Source organism: Habropoda laboriosa, unplaced genomic scaffold (genome assembly GCF_001263275.1).
Source record: "Habropoda laboriosa isolate 0110345459 unplaced genomic scaffold, ASM126327v1 scaffold62, whole genome shotgun sequence".
Lineage (NCBI taxonomy): Eukaryota > Metazoa > Arthropoda > Insecta > Hymenoptera > Apidae > Habropoda > Habropoda laboriosa.
Window position 1 is genome coordinate 1,675,713 of NW_017100177.1, and position 12,401 is coordinate 1,688,113.

Here is a 12,401-nt window from a genome sequence, read left to right on the forward strand (position 1 = left end):
TGGATAGTAAGTATTATACATTTCAATTACATTTTCATGTGAAAGTTAGTATCATATATCGGTCAAAATACGAGGTTTGATTAAAAAATACCTGGGTCGAGTGTGAAACTCGATATTCTGTGTGCAAAGAGAAAAATTGATGACATAACATGACGTGGTTATCATCGTCGTGATTATACTAAAGGAGAGCATTTTAATTTAGACAAATTGTTCATTAACAAAATTTTCTCACGCTAGTCTACGTATTTATTGATCGGATAAAAATCCAGATTGTATAATAATTCGATAAACGACAATTGGGTTAAATAAAAATTTGCTACCTAACGGATGAAGCAACAAAAGTATTACACTTTATCGGTTTTTTAAATTAAATATTCCAACAGAAAACAATATCGATCACCGTCCTATCCTACTTAAAAATTCCAACGGTTGAAAAGTGTTTTAAATTTTCAAGTATTCCATTAGTCCTCGACCATTGAAACCAAGTATCCAAATAAATATTTCTTTCTTTTGTTAAATAACAATTATTGTACCCGTTAACGTCACGGTTGCACCAGAGAAAATTCATTTAATTCTCCGGAAGAAAACAAAAAAAAAAAAAACGATGATTAAACAAGCGTGGAGGATGGCTGTTAACGTCGGACGAAATCGTTCCCTGCTCATTTTGGAAAAAAAAAAAAAAAAGGAATATCATAGTGCGCGTTTTTTAGCGCCCGTTTCCCGTTTCCACTTCGCGATTCTTCAGCTATTCAGCTGGCCGCGATAAAACGAACGGGTGTAATGCAACAAATCGCAACGTTCGTCATGCTGTCCGCTACGTGACGAGAATGAGAATCCGAGGTGAAACTAACTGACGGCCTTCCTCCTCCTCCCCGGGCGAATATGACTGGATAAAATTGCACCGCAAATTGACGAGTTGTTTCGAGTAGATAATCCGCTAATTGGAATGTTGTCAATTAATACAGGTCCGTCGTGTTGGCTGGCGGAAAATGACGATTCGTGCGACCTGCACACAACACGTGACAAATCAACTTTTCCCGATAAGAGTAATCTAGGTGCATGAATTTCACTGTGATAGCCGTGATTTCACGCTCGAAATTTGACACTCCCCTTTAAAATGTCTCCAGGCTATATCCACGCAAAATCAAGAATATCTCTTTCGAGCATTTCCCAACCGAATATATTATACAAATTACACCGAATCCTCCGATATTCGACAGGCTAATTCTTCAAATTCACCGATAAAATACGTCGATACTGTTCGGTCCCGAGCACCGCGACGCAGGACCGGCAGGACGAGTGCGTAGCCGAGCCGCATGGCATCGGAGGAACCGGGTTACAATGTCGCATTAACGTGTCCACAAATCTTTTTGCCACGTTTGACAGTGTTTCCGAATACTTCTCTCCCTCTAGTTCATTCCACAATTTCTGGTATCGAACCTCGTTATAAATATTTTATCAGTTTTTCTTGTATTAATAAAATACCAGCTATATCGATAAAAAATTTGTTATCAATAAAACTCGGTTTGTACTCGCACGTGGTGTGCCAACTTTATTTCAAAACCTTCTCGAAGGACCACCCAGTTAGACTGGGACTTGTGAAGTGGTTACAATTTGAGCTAGTTGCTCCTTGGTGATTGTTGGAAGACTGACTCTCGACGTCGTCCCTCGGACGTCCGTGGGAGAGTTTTTTGTTAGAGCACGCTGATTGGTTAAATAGTTAATAATTACATTTACCAATCAGGGTGTCTAATAGCGTCTTCACCGCCCTTCCAGTGCGCCCTTAACGCGCTGTCACCTTGGAAGGGTGGGAGGCGGCCGCGTGGGGTGGGCGGAAAGTCCCAAAAAGCTGCAATTTTCTCCGGGTGACTCATCGGCAAGCGTACCGTTACAGGTAGATGTGCCGTTCGGAAATTCGTGGTTTATGGCATGTTCTTAGGCTACTGAGCGCGAGGGACAGAAATGACTAAAAATCCAACAAGCAATTCTTGTTGTGGTGTAATCCAGGGTGTAATTAGACACGTACAAGCAGTAAACGAAATCCTGAACTCAAAAGCAACCGTTGCCGTTCGATCGTGCCATAAGCCGTGCCTGTGAAGACCGAACACAACTAAATCTGCAAAACGGTAAGGTGTCCCATGACTTATGGACTAAGCAGAAACTCGTGTAACATTTTTCGTAGGAGTGAAATTACGCGTAACGCAGAGAAACTGGAGATATCGTCGAGTATACACCGTCCAATTTCCAATTACTCAAAATATCCAAGTTTTTTAACAACCAGCAGAAGCTCTGGGCGCATAATAACCTGCTGAAGAGCGTTCGAGACGCTATGGAAACCGGGAATAACCTGGAAGGGGCGTCGGGCCAATTAACAGTTCGCGTTCTTTCAGCGTCCGATCGTTTCGCGGGCTACGATCTTCGTTGTTATGCTTCCATAAAATTAGTAACTACACGTCGAGAGCTGGGGGGTAGGGACACCGATGAAGCGCGTGCATTATGCGACAGACGTTAAGGCGCTGGGCGCGAACGAGATAACAAAGTTGAAGAGCATGCACACGCCAAGAGTGCAAGATTTAACGAGGAAACTGATACAGCTTCCATCAGACTTTGGGCAGCGATGTGCATACGTTTCTTGCAGCTTGGTGAAAATTCAGCTTTGTCGTTTCCCCAGCCCTGGTTACATAGTAATTCAGTTTCTACCGTGCCAGCTTTCAGAAATATGCCAGGAATTCTGGTACACACGAAAGAGGAATGCAAACTTTTGCTCTAAGTATGCTTCGCCATCGTTTCGGATAGTTGAAAGAGACTTTTCTTTGGAGAACAAGACCTTTGTTTTTACTTCGTCGGGAGAAATTTGGGTGTTCATCTGATAGAGACTATTTAGGGAACTTAACCCTTTACCTTGTAACGACGAGGTGAAGATACGACGAAAGAAGAATTTTCTAATTTCTATTGAATTTCTAGTTTTGGTCCAGCTTCAATTTACACAAATTCTATTATACAACATGCTCGTATTTTTTAAATTTAACGCTGTACTGGAAGAGTGAATAGCCGAAGTTAATATAACGATGAAAAGATCGTAATGAAAAAGATATAAAAATCTGATCCAAGGTAATTCTCACAGAACCACATTTTCCACAGTTCAGAAAAAGGAATGACTCGAAACGGGAAATATTTCAGCAAGTATTTCTCTTTTGTTAAAAATATAAAAGATGTATTACAAAGTTTAAAATAACCTGTTGCTTGTATGCCTGATATTTGCCAAGAAGTCTAGACGCGTGTATGCAAATAACACGAATAAACGACACTAAATGATAATCGTGATATTTTCATAAAAACAAACAGACCGAGTTATAAGCCGCTTATGCTCATTACAGGCACAAAGGCCGGGAAGGAAAATGAAAGTGAAGTAGAGGAAACCATTAATGCCTGGCGCTGTGCTTTGAGAATTGCAGGCGTTTGCACGAGCGTGGCGCGTCATTCAAGTAAATTAAGAGCAAGAAAATCGTGGTCATTTTTCTTTTACAGCAATATCCACCGTGTGTACACACGATACGAACTAAACGAAGAAGAAAAAAGAAGAAAAAACAAAGATCCAACGATCTTTCGTCGTCGTTCAAATAAACAATTATCTCGAAAGAGCGCTTTCCCGTTTTCCCCTGGACGCGACGTTTCACGGATTTCACCGTTAAATTATTATTATCGGACAAACGGCACGCGGAATTTATTTTGCACTTTGATAAATAATATTTCCCTGCTCTGCGTCAAAGGCTAATTGATAATGATTCCACACCGTCATTTCGTTAAATAAACTTATCCGAGCACACGCATATTCTATACCGTTTCAACGTTTAATACAACATTTATCCTCCATTTATTCTGCACCATTGCACGTGTAACCGGAGCCGTTTATCGTTCGCGACATTTCAATACCATCTTCGAAATGAACGTATCCATATTATAGTTGAAAAAACCAAAAAAAAAAAAAAAACGCTCCAAATAAAGCACAGTGGAAAAATAACGAAATTATCAAACGTTCGATTAAAACCCGCCATTTAAACGGAATCACGTAACCAAAAAGCTTTCGAAACATTTTTCCACCGAACCTCCCAGTTGCGACATATCAAAAATCACTATCCCAAACGTTAATTATCGCATCGAGCGCGATATTACTGCAACGAGCTTTTCTCTCCTCACAATTAACCCTTCCCACTGGCTCACAGACTCGTTCACGAAATTCATACAACTGCTTCGCCGTTTCTCTGTGCACGTGCACACAGAAATTCCCGTCTGTTCGAAGCGTTTCAACAAAGTTTCGTACCAGCCAGTCCGAGCTTCCTACCTGATCAGCTCATCAAACACGCACAACGATATATCTGTCCGCGACACGATAGTATTTCCATCGTTTCGCCTACACACTTTCGTTGCCTTTATCCGAGGCGGGGCCCACCCTAACCCCTTTAATTGCACCTCATTATTTAGAACGATAGTTAGAAGTTGTTTCGTCTTTTCCACGAACATCGGCGGAGGGAGAGAGTAAGGCCTCGTGTGTGCGAGTGCTCTCGCGGTGAAACGGAAGCCTCGTTTCGTGATAACCGGACGTTAAGAGACGGGGTTTACTGCGAACACATGTTAGGGGCCCCTCGTGTCGGTGAAAACTCGCGGCCGTTTTCTCGCGGACGGAAGTCACGGAACTTCTTTATGTCTTCTCTATCTCGCCAAGCATGACTCGAGTAGGGTATATTTCCGGCACTCTTTTACCCCTATGACGCGGGTGAAAATTTTTACGTTTCACCGTGTGTACTCGGTGTTTGAAGATTTTACGGAGAAATACGTGTTTTTTCGTTTCGTTTATAATTTTCCGGGAGTGTTTATAGAGGAGGCGTTTCGCGAAATATCGAGTTTCCAGGTAGGTCTGACTATGTCAGGTCGATACTACTAGCTGTAAGCTATTAGCACAGGGTTCACGAATAGTGTATAGAGAAATATTATTTCTGGTGATTCTAGTTATAGACTGGACCCAACATAGGACACCAATTAGCTTCTCTATTTAGCTATGGTGGTACGAGAAAATTTGCATACGTAATTTGAACGGTTTCAAAGAGTCCGGTTGAGAACGGTTTCAAGATGTTTTGGAATCCAACGTCATTTACTATTACTGAAAATTATGGAATTTTTGTAAAAAAATTTCTCTTCCATCGTATTCAACCTTTGGAACGCCATTTATATCGCGAAATTTTCTTTGTTTTACATAGTTCATCCTGTACACAATAAACGTTAATTGAAGAAAGAAATATGACGAGTGGAAAAGAAAAAATGCATTCCGAGTCAAACCATTAATTAAATTACCAAGGCTTCGACTGATCGAAGGCGGCTTTTCTTAAATTTCTATTCCGGTTGATTTTCCCTTCCTCCACAACGAATCGATTCCTCGGTATTTGGTGAATATTAATTGGCTATTCTAAATCCTTCAAGTATGGATATTCGATATTTCCTCCTGGTCGATTTTAAATCGTTCTTATCCCCCACCGCTTTGTCGGAAGGGAGGGAGAGGGAACATTAATTAAGCAAGTTCGCTAATTAAACAACTCGTCAAGTTTCATCAGCGACGCGCTATTTTGGTCACGTCGAACACCATAGATCAACGGGGGAGAGAATGGCAGAGACGCGAAACCTTGTCCCGGAAGTCGTAGCTGTTGCAGAAACGACGTTTTTGACGTTTGCACGGTTGCGGCTAACGTTGGTGTGTGCGGTCTTCGTGCACAGTTGGAGGATGACTCGACGGCTATCATCGCGTAAACTGACGAGCGACATGAATTTCCCGAGTTGCTAATGCAAGGGAGAGAGATCAGCGACAGAGCACCCGTTTAACCAGACTGATAATTAAAATCAAACATGCGAAATTCGAATAGGTTGAAGTAGAGGGTCGGCTGAAACGCGATTCACAGAGGCGTCGTTGCTAGAAACGAATTCGATCCGTTCTTCTTTAATTAACAGATATGACCTGAGAACCAGGAAAAATCGAGTGGAATATTTTCGAACGAATCAACGATTCGAGCAAATATTTTCATCGTTTCTACGAGATCTTATCGAAGATGTTTACTTAATTGGATATTATCGAGAAGAATTGAAGAGCTTGAAAAGAGAAATATTAAATAATTTGGAACGATTAAAATGTTGAATGAGTGCTCGCAAGAAAATAGTTTTCCCTTTAAAAATCCCACAAAGAGACAGTAGCAATTGTCGAGACAGCAAAGGGCCGCAAGTCGAATTTGACGAACTAGAAAGCTCTGTGGTAAAAACTCTTTCACCTGAATCCTTCTCGCAAACCATCGACGCTTTTGTACAAGCACTTATCCAATTTTCTGGTCTATCAAAGCGTCTAAACCGTCCAAAGTTACATCAAAGATCGCCTGGTGAACATTTCGATTTGAAGGTAAACACGCAAGAAAAACACTTTAAACGCAACACGTGATTATTTGTAAAATTTTGCAGCAGCTCTTCTTCTCGTTCATCCTTGTCGCTTTAAGCATCGTTCCGTGATCAGCTGAGGGAATGATGCAGACAGGAAGAGAGGGAGAGAAGGGCTGTAAGAAAGGAGAGACGGTTGCAACAGCGTGGCAAGGGCCACTGAAAGCGGCGCATTCAAACGACTGTATTGAACGGCAGCTACATTTCTAGCTATTTCAACGGAACAGAGTCCTTTTATATGCATCGTGCTTGCCTGGATTCGTTGGTCAATCCATCTGCGCGGATGAACCGGCCTGCCACCCTTACGTCTGAGCTTCCTCCTCTCCTCTCTCGGGCTTTTCCTCCGCCCTGCATAAAGGCAAGCTGTTAAATAAGTACTTCTCTCCCTCCTCCTACCATCCGACCCGTCCGTTACCTTTTCCTCGTTTTATTAAATGTCGAAGACTGGTTAAACAAAGAAATTCTGACGAGAAACATGCCCATAAAACGAGGTTGCGGAAGTGCTGGGGAAAATGATGCTTGCGAGTCGTACCGATGGACGTTCAATTGGAATTATTGTTAAATAATAACTAGAGAGAGAGAGAGAATGGAAGTATGAGGAATTTGGAAATGAATTTCGTTCGGTTTAGCCCTTTCGGGACACGTCCCAAGTTAATTTTTCCGAAAATAGGGACACAATTCCATTGCAGAGGTGTAATGAGAGAATACAGTTCTAAATACGTCTATGAGGAATTTAGAAATTAATTTCGTTCGGTTTAACCCTTTCAGGACCCATCCCAAGTTAATTTTTCAAAAAACAGGAAAAGAATTAATAAGACTGTACATTCTATTTCGAAAATTACGATAAACATAATTCCGAAAAATTTAAGCGTATTATTGTGCGCTCTGTTAGATAAAACTTTATCTCGATGGTGGAAATTGCTGGAATCTCAATTTTGCTCAATTAAAAACAGCGAGGATTGCAGCGAAGAAAAACGGGAAACAGTTTCTTTCATCATTTCATCTCAAGATTGAACTGACCCATCTAAATAACTTCCACCTACGGCGCCGCAGAGAGAGAGAAGGCGAGATCTGAGCGTGAAATCCTGTTCAAATTACACGGCATAAAACGCAACGCTGAATCCCTTAATTTCACGACAGAAAAATCTGTCGGAACGAGGTACACGCGAACCCTCTTCTCCGTTAATTAATCCCACCGTGACTTACGAATAATCATACCGTCCGGCTCAAGGCAGACGTCGTTTTTCTGTGTCCACCGCGAACTCAGCCCCCAACGCTGTTACTTCATTTCTCGCTTAACCACTTACACGCTGTGCGGCTACTTTTGAATATGCAGCAACCAGCCATTCTCGTTGCTTTTCCAACGCGACGCGAGAGAGACCCTTGCCTTACCAGGATCGTTCCGAATCATTTTAATTAGCTGGCTAATTCTCCGAGAAGCCTATTCCCGTGCAGTTCGAGGTTTGTTCTTGCACAGCAGTAGAAGAAGAAGAAGTAGAACAAGAAGAAGAAAGGATAAGAGAAAGAGAACGGACGGACCAAGCCAGAAAGATAGGAACAAAGAGAGAAAACTACACAGACAGGTAGGACGAAGAAGAGAGAGAGAGAGAGAGTAAGAAAAAGAGAAGGCAAAGAAGAAGAAGAAGAAGAAGAAGAAGAAGAGGGGACGAGAGAAGGGTGGAAGAGAGAAGAGGGATCCCGTAGTTGTCTGAATGCTGCGGCTAAAGGGCGGTTCTTAGCCTCTTAACCGCTCTAACGTGGAAAAGCACGACTACTTCGACGCTACAGGCAAAGTTTACTTCGCTAATTCAGCCGTGGCCCCGGCGTAGAAAATGTTGAAAGGGAGTAAATTTGACCGTACTGTAAGGGCGCGTTCGTTCGTTCGTTGCGCCCGCTCCCTTGAGCACGGCCGGCCCGGCTCATTGACTGCGCCATGTCGGCGAAATGTATTTTAGTTTCGCGTATAATTAACGAGGCAAGTGTTATAAGCACCTGCGCGGCGCACAACCTACGGAAATTTTCGGAACAAAACACGTGATTGGGTTCTTTGATGTTGCGCCCGGTGAATGGAGGACCCCCTCCGCTCGCTTGCTCTCGCTTCGTTTTCGGACAAGCTTTAAACGGCGCGGCGGCGGCGGCGGCAATAGCAGCAACGAGCAACCCCGGCTACGATCCAACGGGGTAAAAAAAAAGGGGAAAAAAATTAAAGGATCTCTGCACTTTTAAATGGCGTATTTAAACTGATGAAAGCCACCCTCCCCTCCAGATAGACCCTTGCTTGTGAATGGGGTATATTCACTGTTATCGCCGGGAATTTCTCTCTCTCTCTTCTTTTTCTCCTTCGAAACTGATCAAATGAACTGCATATTTCCGTAGGAAAAGCGAGAGAGAGAGAGAGAAAAAACAAGTGTATTTAAACCGGACCCGGTAATTGCGTTGAATAGTACAAGTTTGACTCCTCTCTTTATACAACAAAGAGGAAAAGCCGTGTTTCTGAAATGACTGGTTTATCTCCTTTCTTTTTCACGTCTCCTCCTTCTCGTCCTCGTTTCTCATTTGTTTCTTCCCGGAGCAACAACGTTCTCATTCGCGCAAGCAAATCGTGTCAGCGTGCGCCGTTTCGTTACAAAAGCACGTTTTCATCGTGGCAAAATTAACCGGGTTGTTACGCTTTCGGGGTAGACTCAAAGGAAAAGCTAGTTAACTCCTACGAATTACGCATTGAAAGGGTAGAGAAGGAACCGGTATCTCAAGAATGGAGCGCTGATATATCTCGAGGGGTGGAAGTTTCGCTAAATTTAAATCCTCGCTTGGCAAACTGTCTTGGTAATTGATCAATTTACATGAAAATATAGCTAACTTAGGTGAATCGAAAAACCTGTAAATCAAGTTATCTATTTGAGAAAACACTTGCTTCTACTAAGTAACAAGAAATTATCTAATAATTTCCTCAAGCTGTCCATCGACTACGAAAAAGAAATTGCACGTCAATTGTTCCCTTCCAAAATATCAGTCGTCGTAAATGATCAATTTACCTGAAAGTACACCTAATCTAAGTGAAACGAAAAACCTATAGATCCTGAAATAAAATGAAATCAGACGATCTATCTGATAAAACACTTGCTTCTACTAAGTAACAAGAAATTATCTAATAATTTCCTCAAGCTGTCCATCGACTACGAAAAAGAAATTGCACGTCAATTGTTCCCTTCCAAAATATCAGTCGTCGTAAATGATCAATTTACCTGAAAGTACACCTAATCTAAGTGAAACGAAAAACCTATAGATCCTGAAATAAAATGAAATCAGACGATCTATCTGATAAAACACTTGCTTCTATTAAGTAACATGAAATCGTCTAACAGTTTCCTCAAACTGTCCATCCACTACAAAAGAGATATTGTAGTTGAAAAGTGCGCGACCAATTGTCGTTCCCTTCCAAAATACCTAGCAATCCTAACCGTTGCAGAAGTTCCAGAGGCGACTCGATCACAGCAATCTCTTACCAAGTGGACAAGCATCCACATGGTCGAGAGCTGGTACGCGTATAATCGTAGTTTCAGCGCGCGACTGCCGCCTTTTGTAACTGCCAACAGGCCAATCTAAGTGACGAACGGCTGTGCAGGGCCTCGCGACCTCATACCGCACCGCCATAATCATTTCATACACAATAGTCTCGCGCCCTCAGCGCGGGGGCGTAAAGAGGGTGGCTGGTGCCTCGTGGCGAGAGTAATGGCCGCAATTTGTAGCTACTCCCGCATTCCAGAGCAGCCGGTGCACGCGTGATCCGTGAATTTACGCACGTGCGTGGCCCCAGTTGATTCTTCGACACCCCGCCGGGTCACCACCTTCGATACATCGCGGAAATATCGAGTGGAGGCCGTTGGTGAAAGGGTTGGAACGTGAGCGGATAAATTATTCGCAGAATACTGTGCTAGTTGTATGCTCGAAATGTACAATTTCGTCAAAATTATCTTCACGTTACATTTTTATGTTTTCTACGAATGAATCGTGGAGAGAATAGTAAGATTCTCGGTGAAACAATCTTTGGAAATTTTGTTTGGGAATGATTTGAGCGAGGGAATGAATGGGACTTGATAGAGTGAGACTAAAATTTCACAAAATAATTTTCCCATTACATTTTCATCTTCTTAACGTCTGAATCGTGGAGAGAGTACTAAGATTCTGGGTGAAATAATTTTGGAAAATTTTTTGTCGATGATTTGGGCGAAGGAAATAATTTTCTCTTCATATTTTTAACTTTCTAACGACTGAGTCGCGGAGAGAATACTAAGATTCCAGACAAAATAATTTCACTAAGGGAACGAATGGAACTCGACAGAGAACTCTGATAAAGTAAAGAAAGATCAGTGATACGGTGTACCTAATTGAATTTTGAGGAGAAAAAAATAGAGTTGGCCTAATTTGTTTCTAAAATACAAAGTTGATAAGCGAAAAATAATTTGAAGATCATTTCGAGCGTGTTAGTAGAAACTTACGCGAACTGTACGTTTGTAATTTATAGTTTGACAAGTATTTCCAGCAACGACGAAAGTGTAGGAAAACTTGCACAGCTGGGGAGGTTGTGCACCAGAGTGTATTTCACACGATATTAAGTTGTATCACTGCCTAAGGCTAAATTCCCTATTATTTCTGCCTGTTCGACACGATAGAGCTACCGAAGTAAAAACATTTGCTTACCAAATATCGTTCCATCGTAGCGACTGGTACGTGAAAAGATTCTCAACAATTCACCAAGAAGTGTCCCTCCTTGGTTCAACCGAATTTGGGTTACACTCGTCCCGCGGTTGAATTTAAATGCGACGGATATTTAAATCGCGAGCAATCATTATTCTTGATTCGTGGTTAAGTTAAGTGGCAAACTCTGCCCGGTCGCCGGGTCGAATTCGATGTAACTGGGCATAAATAGCAAAACTTTCGGAACCAACAAAGTATTTCTGATGCGTGCTCTGGATCGATGTTCCCAATAAAATTCAATTATTTTTAGAAAGAAATCGATGCAACCTCGTTGCAGATGTGGGGCACGTTTCATATTGCTTCTCTTGAACCGATCAATCAATACGATTCACCCGTTGATATTATCGAAAGGGTTAAATTTATTATTCCGATAGTATATTCGGGTAATATCTGCGATAATCCAGCCGAACAAACAAAAACTCCAAAAAATTAAAAGTGGCCCAAGTCAGAAATGATTAAACATTTAATTTATCACTTATTTTGTATCGCATCAATTTCATTTTTGCAAAATAGTCCAAAATGGAACACTAATTAAATCCAAAGGAAAAATTCTAAATATCTGAAAACGAGAAATATACGACTTAGGCCAATTTCACATACGCCCTACAAAAAGATCACCGTTCGAATATACGATCATTTTTTTCCATTTAAAAAGCACCAAAGATCCGATAAAAATGATCACTGTTAAATCTAAAAGTTTAAATTGCCAAGGAATTTATTGGATCGGCGAAGTTCAATAACTTCTGTATTCTCTGATAGAAGATATAAAACAAACCTCTGCGCGTGAGTTAACGAAACGACGGGGACCATTCCGGACAGAAGCAATACACATTGGAAACGACAATATGGGGTATGAGATACGAACCCATAAACACCTGACGTGGGACAGAGGCGGAAGATAACGGGAACATAAGTTATGGGCTCGAGTAAATAAATAGAATAATGGAAGCAGAGTGAAAAAAGCTACAACCAGAGTGAACCTGTATACATATATTTATGCTCGAGGATCGAGATTGCAAACGGCGTGGATGACAATGGAATTGTGAAACGACTCTCTTCCTAGGAACGAAGGAATTAAACCTACGTACGCGATCTCTCCAGGTAAACAGATGGAAGAAAATATTTACTTTCTTAACGACAAGCTGTTAAATTATAATCTGTCGAACTAAATA